This window comes from Aquarana catesbeiana, linkage group LG06 (genome assembly GCF_042186555.1).
Source record: "Aquarana catesbeiana isolate 2022-GZ linkage group LG06, ASM4218655v1, whole genome shotgun sequence".
NCBI lineage: Eukaryota > Metazoa > Chordata > Amphibia > Anura > Ranidae > Aquarana > Aquarana catesbeiana.
In genome coordinates this window covers 375505508-375519701 of record NC_133329.1, presented here as the reverse complement: position 1 = coordinate 375519701, position 14194 = coordinate 375505508, and the positions used below count along the sequence as shown (strand labels likewise).

The 14194-nt window shown below is 43.9% G+C and overlaps 1 protein-coding gene across 2 annotated transcripts in view; it reads left to right on the top strand.

Annotated features, from left to right (window-relative positions):
* Positions 1 to 4220: 4220 nt before the first annotated feature.
* The window catches only part of ARHGAP15 (Rho GTPase activating protein 15), a 911406-nt gene continuing 901432 nt past the window's right edge, over positions 4221 to 14194 (top strand). For both annotated transcript variants that reach the window (XM_073634231.1, XM_073634232.1), the window contains exon 1: positions 4221 to 4383. The gene's annotated coding sequence lies outside the window, so the exon portion shown is untranslated. The remainder of the gene's footprint in view (positions 4384 to 14194) is intronic.

The window sequence follows — 14194 nt, the reverse complement described above, 5'->3', positions numbered from 1 at the left end:
TACATTGTGCTCAACTTACACGTCGGACCAGAAGGGTTTACCCTGTAAAGTAAAGTGAATCAATTGCTGTAAGAGCAAACTTCATATAGTTCCCAAAGCGCATGGATTTGTACTAAAAGAAAAGAGGAACGAACAGAGAGCATGCCAAAAAAGAAAAAAAAAAATGAAAAAACGTCAGCTGTCAGACAGCCTTCCCCCTCGCTTCACCCACGGAACCTCTCTAATGTTCATCAGGGAAATTTTCTCAGATAATGTAGTAATCCCTGGGAAAAGTGTCCAGCAACATAGGTAAAGTTCATACCGATTTGTATATGCAAAGAACCAGAGTAGTTAAGTCTTACCACAGGGTCTTGAGTGCCGGAAACCCTTCCCAGGGGTGTCCGTGTTGTTCTGTGTTAGTCCCCGAGCGGGGCGGCCTCAGTGTTCTGTCATGGCAGACTCGGTCATGACCCTGTCATAACCAAACAAACCGGGGACATCAGCAGTAGATCGATAAGAACGGTGAGCGGAGAGTTAAGGTCCTCGGTTGACGATGTTAGTTTGTCTTCTTTTCATGGAGGGGGGGAAAAACATTTTAACAATTGAGCAGTGGGACACAGTCATACCTCCGAGATTAGGGGTGGAAAAACTTAGCTGTGTGCGGATGTCTTCTCCGGGCAACTTTTTGTTAGAAAGATCATGACTCCCGAGATCCCTCAGCAGGGGGTGATCGATTTCTCCTCCTGGACCGTTGTCGGCGGGGGAGTTGGTTGGGAGGATGAGCGGAAGATCCTGGCCGCCCTGTGTTATGAGGAAGGATGGTCAACCAATTTGGAACCTGAATCGGTTCCACTCCCAGAAAAAACAAAAAAGGCTGGTAGGTCTGCAGGAGTACGTAAGGTAAAGGAGGTAGCAGATTTGCGGAAAATAACCGCCAAGGGAAATCCCCATCGGTATGTGCAGTTCTGTCTTCTGGCAAGGTCCAATATTGGTCTCAGCAAGGCTCTTCTCTGCAGAGTGGCTCTTGAGAGATCAGGGAGAATTTTAATTGCTGCGCCATCAAATTCTACTGCTCCGTGTTCCCAGGCTTTCCGCAGTATAAGTTCCTTTTGGTTGTAGTGATGTACTCTATAAAGTACATCTCTTGGTCTGTCTGGGTCTTGTGATTTAGGGCCTAGTGTTCTGTGCACTCTATCCAGCTCTAGGGAAGGTGGGGGAGCCCCCAGGACTTTCTGAAAGATAGCATTCACTGTCGCTGCCAAGTGTTCCGTTCCGGTAGCTTCTGGAAGGCCCCGCAGTCTGAGGTTGTTGCGTCGGCTGCGGTCCTCCAAATCTTCTAAGTGAAGCTGGAGGTCTATGGCCATATTCGTCTGGGAGACCTGTGAGCGTTCTAGGACTTCAATCCGGTGTGTGAGAGATGAAATCGTAGCTTCTCCAGAGTCCACGCGGTTCGTGAGAGCATGCAGGTCCTCCCTAACTTCCTGGATGTCTCTGCTGTGTGCCTCTTCAATGCGGAGGATGAGAGCCTCTATGTCCGACTTTGTCGGGAGTGCTTGCAGGATCTCTCGGATGTCGTCTGACACTCCACTCGGCTGGAGAGACATGCTGGCCATGCTTGCAGAGCAAGCTCTCTGTATTTCTCGGGGGCAGTCTGCGGAGGCAGATGAGGTGGATGAGCACGGAGAGTCCGGTATAGCAATTCCAGGTGAACGCGGTGCACGTGGCGCGGCTAATATGGCGCCCGGGGATACTCTCTGAGATCTTCGAAAGTATCTTTGAATTCCGTTTCGTGGTGTAGAGGAGAAGCTGCCTCCCGCTGCCGATCTTGTTCGGTAATGTCTAGGGGTTATCATGCCTCTCTGATGTACAGATAGTGCCGTCAGTATAGCGGGGCAAATCGGGGTGGCCAGGAGCTCTCTTCAAACGCGTCCTCACTCGGCCATTGCTAAGCCACGCCCCCATCCCTCATATTTTTGTAAATATTTTATTATATCTTTTCATGTGACAACACTGAAGAAATGACACTTTGCTACAATGTAAAGTAGTGAGTGTACAGCTTGTATAACAGTTTAAATTTGCTGTCCCCTCAAAATAACTCAACACACAGCCATTAATGTCTAAACTGCTGACAACACAAGTGAGTACACCCCTAAGTGAAAATGTCCAAATTGTGCCAAAAGTGTCAATATTTTGTGTGGCCACCATTATTTTCCAGCACTGCCTTAACCCTCTTGGTCATGGAGTTCCCCAGAGCTTCACAGGTTGCCACTGGAGTCCCCTTCCACTCCTCCACGATTACATCACGGAGCTGGTGGATGTTAGAGACCTTGCGCTCCTCCACCTTTCATTAGGATTTATGTCTGGAGACATGCTTGGCCAGTCCATCATCTTTACCCTCAGCTTCTTTAGCAAGGTAGTGGTTGTCTTGGAGGTGTGTTTGGAGTGGTTTCCATTTTGGAATACTACCCTGCGGCCCAGTCTCTAAAGGGAGGGGATTATGCTCTGCTTCAGTATGTCACAGTACATGTTGGCATTCATGGTTCCCTCAATAAACTGTAGATCTCCAGTGCCAGCAGCACTCATGTAGCCACAGACCATGACACTCCCACCACTGACTGTAGGCAAGACACACTTGTCTTTGTACTCCTCACCTGGTTGCCGCCACACGCTTGACACCATCCGAACCAAATAAGTTTATCTTGGTCTCATCAGACCCCAGGATATGGTTCCAGTAATCCATGTCCTTAGTCTGCTTGTCTTTAACAAACTCACCTGCTTTCTTGTGCATCATCTTTAGAAGAGGCTTCCTTCTGGGATGACAGCCATGCAGATCAATTTGATGCAGTGTGCGGCGTATGGTCTGAGCACTGACAGGCTGACCCCCCACCCCTTTATTTTCTTCAGCAATGCTGGCAGCACTCATACATCTATTTCCCAAAGACAACCTCTGGATATGACACTGAGCATGTGCACTCAACTTCTTTGGTCGACCGTGGCGAGGCCTGTTCTGAGTGGAACCTGTCCTGTTAAACCGCTGTATGGTGTTGGCCACCGTGCTGCAGCTCAATTTCAGGGTCTTGGCAATCTTGGCAATCTTGGCAATAGCCTAGGTCATCTTTATGTACAGCAAGAATTCTTTTTTTCAGATCCTCAGAGAGTTCTTTGCCATGAGGTGCCATGTTGAACTTCCAGTGACCAGTATGAGAGAGTGAGAGCGATAACACCAAATTTAACACACCTGCTCCCCATTCACACCTGAGACCTTGTAACATTAATGAGTCACATGAAACCAGGGAGTGAAAATGGCTAATTGGACCCAGTTTGGACATTTTCACTTAGGGGTGTACTCATTTTTGTTGCCAGCAGTTTAGACATTAATGGCTGTGTGTTGAGTTATTTTGAGGGGACAGCAAATTTACACTCTTATACAAGCTGTACACTCACTACTTTACATTGTAGCAAAGTGTCATTTCTTCAGTGTTGCCACATGAAAAGATAGAATAAAATGTTTACAAAAATGTAAGGGGTGTACTTCCTTTTGTGAGATACTGTATATATATATCTATATATATCTATATATCTATATATATATCTATATATCTATATATATATCTAGATATATATATAGATATATAAATATATCTATATATATATATATATATATATATATATATGTATATCTATCTATCTATCTATCTATCTATCTATCTATCTATCTATCTATCTATCTATCTATCTATCTATCTATCTATCTATCTATCTATCTATCTATCTATCTATCTAATGCTAGGGTATAGTGCATACATTTCTTTCACACTGTACATATATTTTTTTACTTCTACAATTCTGAACTTAAGTGCTCTCATTGCTTTTTTTAACAGGGGGCGTACCTTCTGCAATTAGGATTTCTGTCTGTACAAAGAGTAACTAACAATATGCAAAACTCACTAGTACTGTCTACGTTTCCAAGCTCTCTCGCTTTGTCTCTTTTTAGATGTCAGAAAACAGGAAGTGGCTGACTTGAAGGGTCTGTCAGCACTTTATTATATTAAACACGACTCAGATCATTATTTCTTCCTTGTGCTAAAACAGTGCAAAGTCAAACATGGTAATAGCTGTAAATCCTCTATCAATAACCAAGATATAAAAAAATAATGATAAAATCTTAAATCTATAAGAATATACGTATGTGGAAGTGAAATGTGCAATGCAAATTTGGGCAGCAGGAAGTGGTTAAAGTTACATCCCATCTTTTTACTGTAGAAATCTTGTTACTACGAAGAACAGTTAAAGATTCAGTTTGATTGTTGTTTACATGTGATCACAGTGATTTCCTTTATCAGAGCCGCCAAATTTCACTTGAGGTCAGGGTGCTTTAGAGAAGATAGTCATAGCCTAGGACGGGTAAGTAGGTTGGAGATTACTTTTGGTTCACTGTTGTTTCTATGTTTAATTTAAATGGCTAATAATATGTTGCACCTTGCACTAGGTTGCACTAGCTAGTGTATCTGTTATGTCCCCCAGCCTGGCTGGCATTACATAGTAGCAGCATATACTGTGACATGCCTGCAGGTTCTATTCTTATTACTGAAATTGTCTTCCTTGCACTTGGGGTGTCTTCTGATCCAAGGTTAACCCCATTATTGTAGCTTTCATCGTGGCTCCTGCTCCAAGCTGTGACCTGTGCACCTAGCTGTCCCAATGGTCAACCAGAGTGTGTTAGCTGCCCAGAATCACATTGAATAGAGAGGCAATGGGCAGCATGGGGGAGCACCAAGTAGCAACTAAAGCCAAAGCCCCAGTTGTTGCAATTGTCCTGAACTGCGTGCTTAAATCTCAACTGTCATGTTTCCTGGCACTGTGCCGCTGTCCAATATGAAAAACCACCAGAGCAGAAATAGAATGAAAGTGACATTAATCCCAAAAGCAAACTATATATATATAGATATACAGTATCTCACAAAAGTGAGTACACCCCTCACATTTTTGTAAATATTTTATTATGTCTTTTCATGTGACAACAATGAAGAAATGACACTTTGCTACAATGTAAAGTAGTGAATGTACAGCTTGTATAACTGTGTAAATTTGCTGTCCCCACAAAGTAACTCAACACACAGCCATTAATGTCTAAACCACTAGCAACAAAAGTGAGTACACCCCTAAGTGAAAATGTCCAAACTGGGCCCAATTAGCCATTTTCCCTCCCCGGTGTCACGTGACTCGTTAGTGTTACAAGGTCTCAGGTGTAAATGGGGAGCAGGTGTGTTAAATTTGGTTTTATCGCTCTCACACTGGTCACTGGAAGTTCAACGTGGCACCTCATGGCAAAGAACTTTCTGAGGATCCAAAAAATTTTTTTTTGCTCTACATAAACATGGCCTAGGCTATAACAAGATTGCGAAGACCCTGAAACTCAGCTGCAGCACGGTTGCCAAGACCATACAGCGGTTTAACAGGACAGGTTCCACTCAGAACAGGCCTCGCCATGGTTGACCAAAAGAGTTGAGTGCACGTGCCCGCGGCGGCTCTGCCCGGGCCCTCGCCCGGGGCTTCGGCACACAGCATCATATCCAGAGGTTGTCTTTGGGAAATACACGTATGAGTGCTGCCAGCATTGCTGTAGAGGTTGAAGGGGTGGGGGGGTCAGCCTGTCAGTGTTCAGACCATACGCCGCACACTGCATCAAATTGGTCTACATGGCTGTCATCCCAGAAGGAAGCCTCTTCTAAAGATAATGCACAAGAAAGCCCACAAACAAACACAAACTGAAGACAAGCAGACTAAGGACATGGATCACTGGAACCATGTCCTGTGGTCTAATGAGACCAAGATAAACTTATTTGGTTCAGATGGTGTCAAGCGTGTGTGGCGGCAACCAGGTGAGGAGTACAAAGACAAGTGTGTCTTGCCTACAGTCAAGCATGGTGGTGGGAGTGTCATGGTCTGGGGCTGGATGAGTGCTGCCGGCACTGGGGAGCTACAGTTCATTGAGGGAACCATGAATGCCGACATGTACTGTGACATACTGAAGCAGAGCATGATCCCCTCCCTTCGGAGACTGGGCTGCAGGGCTGTATTCCAGCATGCTAACGACTCAAAACACACCTCCAAGACAACCACTGCCTTGCTAAAGAAGCTCAGGGTAAAGGTGATGGACTGGCCAAGCATGTCTCCAGACCTAAACCCTATTGAGCATCTGTGGGGCATCCTCAAATGGAAGGTGGAGGAGAGCAAGGTCTCTAACATTCACCAGCTCTGTGATGTCGTCATGGAGGAGTGGAAGAGGACTCCAGTGCCAACCTGTGAAGCTCTGGTGAACTCCATGCCCAAGAGGGTTAAGACAGTGCTGGAAAATAATGGTGGTCACACAAAATATTGACACTTTGGGCCCAATTTGGACATTTTCACTTAGGGGTGTACTCACTTTTGTTGCCAACGGTTTAGACATTAATGGCTGTGTGTTGAGTTATTTTGAGGGGACAGCAAATTTACAATGTTATACAAGCTGTACACTCACTACTTTACATTGTAGAAAAGTGTAATTTCTTCAGTGTTGTCACATGAAAAGATAGAATAAAATATTTACAAAAATGTGAGGGGTGTACTAACTTTTGTGAGATACTGTATATATCTTGCACACTGTACTGATGTATGAGCATAAGACATTCCTGGCAGAAAAAAAATTGAAGAAGGGATATTTATCTCTTGTGCATATTTGCATGTATTTGTGATACACAAATGCACACACAAGCAGAAAGCGTGGCAGTTGTGTGTATTTGCGCTGATTTGCGATTATACATACAAAAATACTGTCCGTCAACTTTTTTTTACTGATCAATACACAGCACATGTTTTTTCTCCTGTGTGTACAGTCACACTGAAACCGATGGGGTGCATTTAGTGCAGTAAAAAAGAAACGCCTACAAAAACGCCTGTATGCTTGAAAACTGAGTATTTTCAGGCAGCAGTGTGCAAGAGGCCTAATGCAGCTTACCCATTCTTAGATGTGATGTTGCATTTGTTTTCTTTTTTTGGCTTTCTTTTATTTTTCTCTGGTGATCCAACCAGTAAGTCCGTTGTTTTTCAACAGACCAAGCTATCCTGAAGATGTAGCATTTAAGCCCCGTACACACGGGCCAAACTTGGCCCCTGTGCACTGCAGCTGGTCCGACAGAAGCCAGCTTCTGTCGAAGGGGCATGACCGAAAAAGGTCTGCCGACGACTCCCAATAAGTGCTCTCAGCAAAATGACTGAGAGCGCTGACCGCGGGTGTTCTGGCAGCAGGGGAAAAAAACTGACAGCTCAGGTTCGGGGCTGCTGTACTAACAACCCAATGTTAGTACAGCAGCCCCGACCTGAGCTGTCAGGTTTTTTTTTCATACAGCCTGCTGGTTTGAATGAAAAAAAAACTAGCAGTGTATATGAGGCTGTAGATAGTTGAGAAAAAACATTTAACACTGACAGGGGTGCTTAGATCGACTAGCAGATCTAACCAATTGAGCTCTTTGGACGTACTATGTACATCCAATGAGTGAACCCTTAATCACAACTGTGGGTTTTGTTCAGCCGGCGATCATAGGTGTCGATCACTTTCAGGAGGGAGATTGCAGTGAGATCGAGGCAAATCCATACCTCGATCTCACATGCAAGCAGTAAAGCCAGAAGTGATGTCACTTCCGGGATCAGATGCACCCTTTCCTGGCCAGCACAGTCAGGGGACACTTTTAAAGAAGCCGATCTGTGCTTGGTTAGATGGTGTGAAGGGCAGGGGAGACATTGGGGTCTATTAGACCCCTAATGTCTCCAAAAAGAGTACCTGTCACCTGCCTAATGCTATTACACAGGGGTTTATATGATTAACCCCTCGTGATAGCAATCAAGTAAAAATAAATATAAAAAGAAAAGAAAAAAGTAAATAAAAATAAAATTATAATTATAATGAAATATATTAAAATAAAACATGATCCAAGGGTGTACACTAGGGTTCCCACCTGTCCAGGATTCACCCGGACAGTTTGGGTTTTGAATCACGTGCTCAGGTTTTAGTCCATCTGAAACCCGGACACAATATTCAGACAGGAATGTGGCTCAGAACAGGGCCTGATAGGAGAGGGAACTGTGTGCACAGCATTACTATTCTCTTTGGAGCGCCCAAAGGTGTGCCAGGTCTGTTACAATCCTATTGTGTATATTAAAAAATGTTTTGCGGTGCGGGTTTGGCCTGAAGAAAAAGTGTCAACCCTAGTGTACATGCGCATGTAAACACGATTCGTACCACACATGTGACATATCACCGCGAACTTAATGCCCCGTAAACACGAGCGGACTTTCCGGCAGACTTGGTCCGGCGGACCGGACTCCGTCGGACAATACGATCGTGTGTGGGCTCCAGCTGACTTTTTTTTCCCAAAAGTCAGACGGACCTAGAAATAAATCATGTTTCAAATCTTTCCGACAGACTCGAGTCCGGTCGAAAAATCTGTTCATCTGTATGCTAGTCCGACGGACAAAAACCGACGCTAGGGCAGCTATTGGCTACTGGCTATCAACTTCCTTATATTAGTCCGGTCATACGCCATCACGTACTAATCCGTCGGACTTTAGTGTGATCGTGTGTAGGCAAGTCCGTTCATTAGGAAAGTCCATCGGAAGTCCGGCGAAAATCTGTCGGATAGACTGTCGGACCAGTCAGAAAAGCAGAAAAGTCTGCTCATGTGTACATGGCATAAGAGTAAGAGCAATAATTCTAGCACAAGAGCTACTAGCTAACTCTAACCTGATAAGCTGTAAAGGCTTTCAAAGCTTCACCTATGGGGATTTTTGGGCACCATAGTTTTTGGCGATATTGCGGGCGCACAGAATTTTAAGACATAGAATGTTTGGTATCTATTTACTCGATGTAATCTCATCTTTTATATTTTAACCAAAAATGGGTATTATATGGTGTGGTTTTGCACTAAAATTAATTTTATTATATTTTGTCCTGAAAATGTGCGTTTAATAAACAGTTGCGCAAATATCATGTGAAAATTTTTTTTGCAACTATCACCTTTTTATTCTACAGGGCCTCTGCTTTCAGAAAATATATAATGTTCTGGGGGTTTAATTAATTTTATTGTCAAAAATTAAGATTTTTACATGTATGTGAAAAATATATAAAAATTGCTCTGGAACCGAACTGGGTAAAGTGGTATTAAATCCAAAATGCTCTGCTAATTTTTACTGAACCCTATATTTTGTTGTTTTATGTAATACATTTCTAATTTTTATATAACCTACGTATTCTTTATTGTTCTCGGCACTGTTATAATCTCAATAACCCTGTTACCATTATTATTCAATTACCAGGTATAAGGTGCCGGATATCATAGGGTCACCTAACTAATCTCTCAAACCCAAAAGTAAACATTTATTATATTGCAGCTTACCAATTATTAGATGTGATGGCTGCTTTTTTTTTTTAACCACTTCAATACCGGGCACTTTCGCCCCTTTCTGCCCAGGACAATTTTCAGCTTTCAGCGCTGTCCCATTTTGAATGACAATTGCGCGGTTATGCAACACTGTAGCCAAACTAAATTTTTATCATCTTCTTCCCACAAATAGAGCTTTCTTTAGGTGGTATTTGATCACCTCTGGGGGTTTTTATTTTTTCCTAAACAAACTAAAAAAGACCAACATTTTTTAAATAAAAAATTTTTTTTCTTTGTTTCTGTTATAAAATTTTGTTTTCTCCTTCACTGACGGGCACTGATGAGGCGGCACTGATGGGCACTGATAGGCAGCACAGATGGACACTGACAGGCGGCACTGATGGGTACTGACAGGCAGCACTGATGGGCACTGATAGGCGACACTGATTGGCACTGAAAGGTGGCAGTGATGGACACTAATAGATGGCACTGATGGGCAACACTGATGATGAGGTACTGACATGTATTACTGATGGGCACTGATTGGCACTGTTATGGGCACTGATCGGCACTTGTGTGGGCACTAATTGACACTTTTATGGGTACTGCCTGGCGTTAATGATGGGCACTGACTGGCAGCTAATCTGCACCTTTCATCTGATCATTAGTACAGGACCCCCCCCCGACAGGGAGAGCTGCCAATCGGCTCTCCCTGTCAGCGCGAACCGAGGAAAGCGTTTACCGTCACTTCCTGGTTCACTCTGTAATCAGCTGTAATTGGTCACAGCTGATCATGTGGTTAAGAGCCTTCATCAGAGGCTCCTTACTACGATCGGAGATGCAGTGTGTCAGACTGACGCACAGCACCACTGATCGCCGCGCTGCGAGCCCCCGCGGGCATGCGCCGGCCTGTTTTCCTGCTGGACGTCATATGATGCCCAGTCAGGATAATCAAACCACTTCCTGACCGTCATTCTGCTATAGGCCGGGCGGGAAGTGGTTAATATTTTTTCTTCTATTTTCATCTGTTGAACCAGCCAGTAAGTTTTTCAACAGAACAAGCTCTCCTCCAAATATATCAAAGTTTTGAGACAAACCATTTACCACTGACAGGGATGCTTATAATGATCAACTTTCCAGACTGACAATGCTGCAGTCCAAAGGTGCTCCTCCATCCAGTGGGGGTGCTCTAATAAAGGAGGTGTGTTACTGATCAGATCACCAGGTGAAAACAAAGGGAAAAAAGCCGTAAAAAAGAAAACTAAGGCAGGGACTGCATCTAAGTATTGGTAAGCTGCAATATAATACATTTTTTGTTTTGGGTTTAATACCGCATAAAATACAGTAACAAACTGAAGCCACAAGATTTCCGTATCCAAAATTATCGCTGTCCTCCCCAAGATGGCTTCCAGGAGCCTGACAAAGACCCTTCTGGAAAATCCACACCCACTGACACACCAAGGCCAAAAACAATATTTATTTAGGTGACACACCCAATAAAGCAACAACAATGACAACAGCAGTAAGCAGTCAAAACCTAAGGAAAAATCATATGTTACAATCTTAACAGTGTGTGAACCAAATATCACTGAGCCCAAATCCCACTAGGTTCATGAATCCTAACTCTAGGGGAGCCCTAAATATGGGTTACATAGAGGCTAAAGGTCTTAGCCGTTCCTTGGCCCCTCTCACTGGTCAGTACTGTTCCTGATGTTTTCTAGCTGCCAATCCTGATGTTAATAGGGGTGCAAATCCTCAAACTGAACGCTAAATCAGGGTGGAATTGTCCCTTTGGGAGGAGAATAACAAGATGGTGGTCAGGGACTTCTCACTACTCAACCATCCGCTGTTGAGCCTCCTACTTTTTGCTGGCATCTGAAACCCTGGGAGCTCTATAGGTTGAGAGAGAATATCACCGCTCCAGGTGGGTCAGATCAAGGTAAAAGTCATCTCCTTCAGTCTAGAAGTCCAGGTGCTGGCAATGCTATGGCACTTAGACATCAAAGAAATTCTGGACAGCCGCACTCCAAAGATATTTGCCTTTATTCAATAAGGTATCATCCAAAATACAGATCACAGCAAAGTGGAACAAAGCTTACGCATTTCGCACTACAAAGAGTGCTTAGTCATAAGCTATGACTAAACACTCTTTGTAGTGCGAAACGCGTAAGCTTTGTTTCACTTTGCTGTGATCTGTATTTTGGATGATACCTTATTGAATAAAGTCAAGTATCTTTGGAGTGCGGCTGTCCAGAATTTCTTTGATGTCTAACAAGCTCTATAGGTTGCTTGTTGTGAGATCCATGGAAATGGAGGCAACCCAGATACGATTTCTTGCAAAGCAAGTGGCACTCCTTCCTCCAGCTTGCTGAGGAGGCCCTCCGACAGCAGTGGTCTCTAGGCGAGTGAGCTCTGGCAATAGGCAGCATTTATAATTTAGGAGCATATCAACCCATTCCTCTCACTCCCTGTAACGTACCTGGTGATGGAGCCAGAAACGTAGAGGAAGGCCAGTCTTACAGCTGTGGTCCAGGAGCCCTGGTAGAATAAAAGGGAATGCCAGAGCACAGGCATGAGTGCCTGATAAGACTTTTGCTGGAGAAGGTTGATGAGTGTCAAGATACGCAGGAGCATCTGGCTGGTGACACACTGGCAGAAGAGCAGGAGCTGATGTCAGGCACAGCTATGACTGGTTCAGGTGCAGAAAGGAAAGCAGAAAGGAGAGCCAGGGCAAGGTCAGACAGTCCAGGTCAGCAACTAGTAGGGAGAACAGACACAGGTGGTAAGCAGAAAAGTAGTCGGCCGGGATCGGTAACAACAAGGCAGATTGGCAGACGGGTAAGGCAGAAGCATAGTCCAGAGGCAAGTCAGGGTTCAGTGCAGCAGAGTTCAGGCAAAGTCAGGAGCAGACCTGGTTGGCGATGGAATACCAATACAGGACAGGGTTGCCAGCCTCCCGCAGCATTTTTTACTGACAAAACATGGGGAAATTACTGGCGGAGCACATTTTTTACTGGCAACCTGAGAAATTACAGAACTCCTATTGAAAACTAACACAGTGAATATTTAAATAGTATAAACATGATATGGAAACACTGACAATACCTATAACAAAGTAATTTGCCTGATTTATACTTAAAAAGTCAACACAGCATGAAATTATCAGCCCTTGATATTTACTGGCAGTTGTAAAAAAGTCAGTCAGTTTACAGTCAGTAAATTTACTGGTGGTTGACAGATACACATATGCTTTAGGAATGTAATAGACCAAATGGCACTGACACAAGGAACTAGTGCAGTTTAAATAGCCTACCTGGTGCCAAAGAGCATGTGCACAAACCTGTGTAAGTGCACGCACACCCGCTAAATGGCCATGCACAGGGCTTATGCCGCGTACACACGAGCGGAATGTCCAACAGAAAAAGTCAGACGAAGCTTTTCATCGTCTATTCCGATCGTGTGTATGCCTCATCAGACTTCTTTTTTTTTGAAAATTCTGACGGACCTAGAAATGGAACATGTTCTAAATATTTCGAGAATATATCGGGAAAACCGCTCTGTATGCTGTTCCGACGTACCAAAAATGACGCATGCTCTGAAGCAAGTACAAGACGGAAGCTATTGGCTACTGGCTATTGAACTTCCTTTTTCTAGTCCCGTCGTACGTGTTGTACGTCACCGCGTTCTGGACGGTTGGACTTTGGTGTGACCGTGTGTAGGCAAGACCGCTTGAGCGGAATTCCATCGGAGTTCCGTCGGAGAGAACTTCGGAGTTTATTCCGACGGCAAAACCGGTCGTGTGTACAGAGCATTACAGGAACCATACGCCTGCGCACATACATGCATCTTCCCTGACACTCCTCATGTAAGACTCTCCCAAGCCCCAGGCTTTTCCTTCTTCCATAGCTCACCCTCCTCCTGGGACCCGTAGTCCCGCCAAGTCCCTTTTGGACAGGGGCTGCTTCTAATGAAACTACATCTCTCAGCAGTTCTTCCAGCTCCCATCAGTCCTTGTCCTTCCTATCAGTCCCCCTGGTTCCATGGGCAGGCTTTTTCAACCAGAAGCCAATCAAAATCCTCCTGGCCAACCATTGCTCAGGAATTCCTCTTCCTCCCTGCAGCTGCCACTCAAGCAAGGAGGAGAGGAACAAAAATGGCTTGCTGCTGTTTATTCATAGCACTGCTGGGCAGGATTTAAAAGAGTCCATTCCAGTGCTACACTTTCAGTGGTTGATTTACTAGACTAAAAGTAGCACAAGAAAAAATAAGAAGAAATGCATTGCTAGGTTTTACATTTCAATATTTGTTAACTAACGGGTATTAAAATGTCAGCTGCAAAAAAAACACTTTGTGGATCTTCAGAATAATACAGTCTTAGTGCATCGGGAAATATTTAAAAGTGTTAGTGTTTAGTAATACTGTCCCTCTATAAAAGGTACACCCTAAGAAAAATTTGAAAAAAATAAAGTTTCGAAATGCATACAGAAAATACAGTCTACCTTCTTAGTAAAGTGGTTTCTTTATCCAGGAACTGGTGTAATGCATCCACTCCACACCACTCCTTTATGTCTGTAATCTGGTGATCTGGGGATACCTTTTACCTTCTTTTTCATTTTTAATGTTGTATAGGAGTTCACTGCCTGGCTCCCTGCTGTCTCTCACATACAGACATCATAATGCCATAAATAAGAAGTCTCATCCACCAATCGGTTTCAAATATGCTTTGCAAGTTTAAATCTAACTGGTTATAGATCCAGAAGAGAAAAAAAAAAAGATGGGGGGAGATAATTTAAGCATTT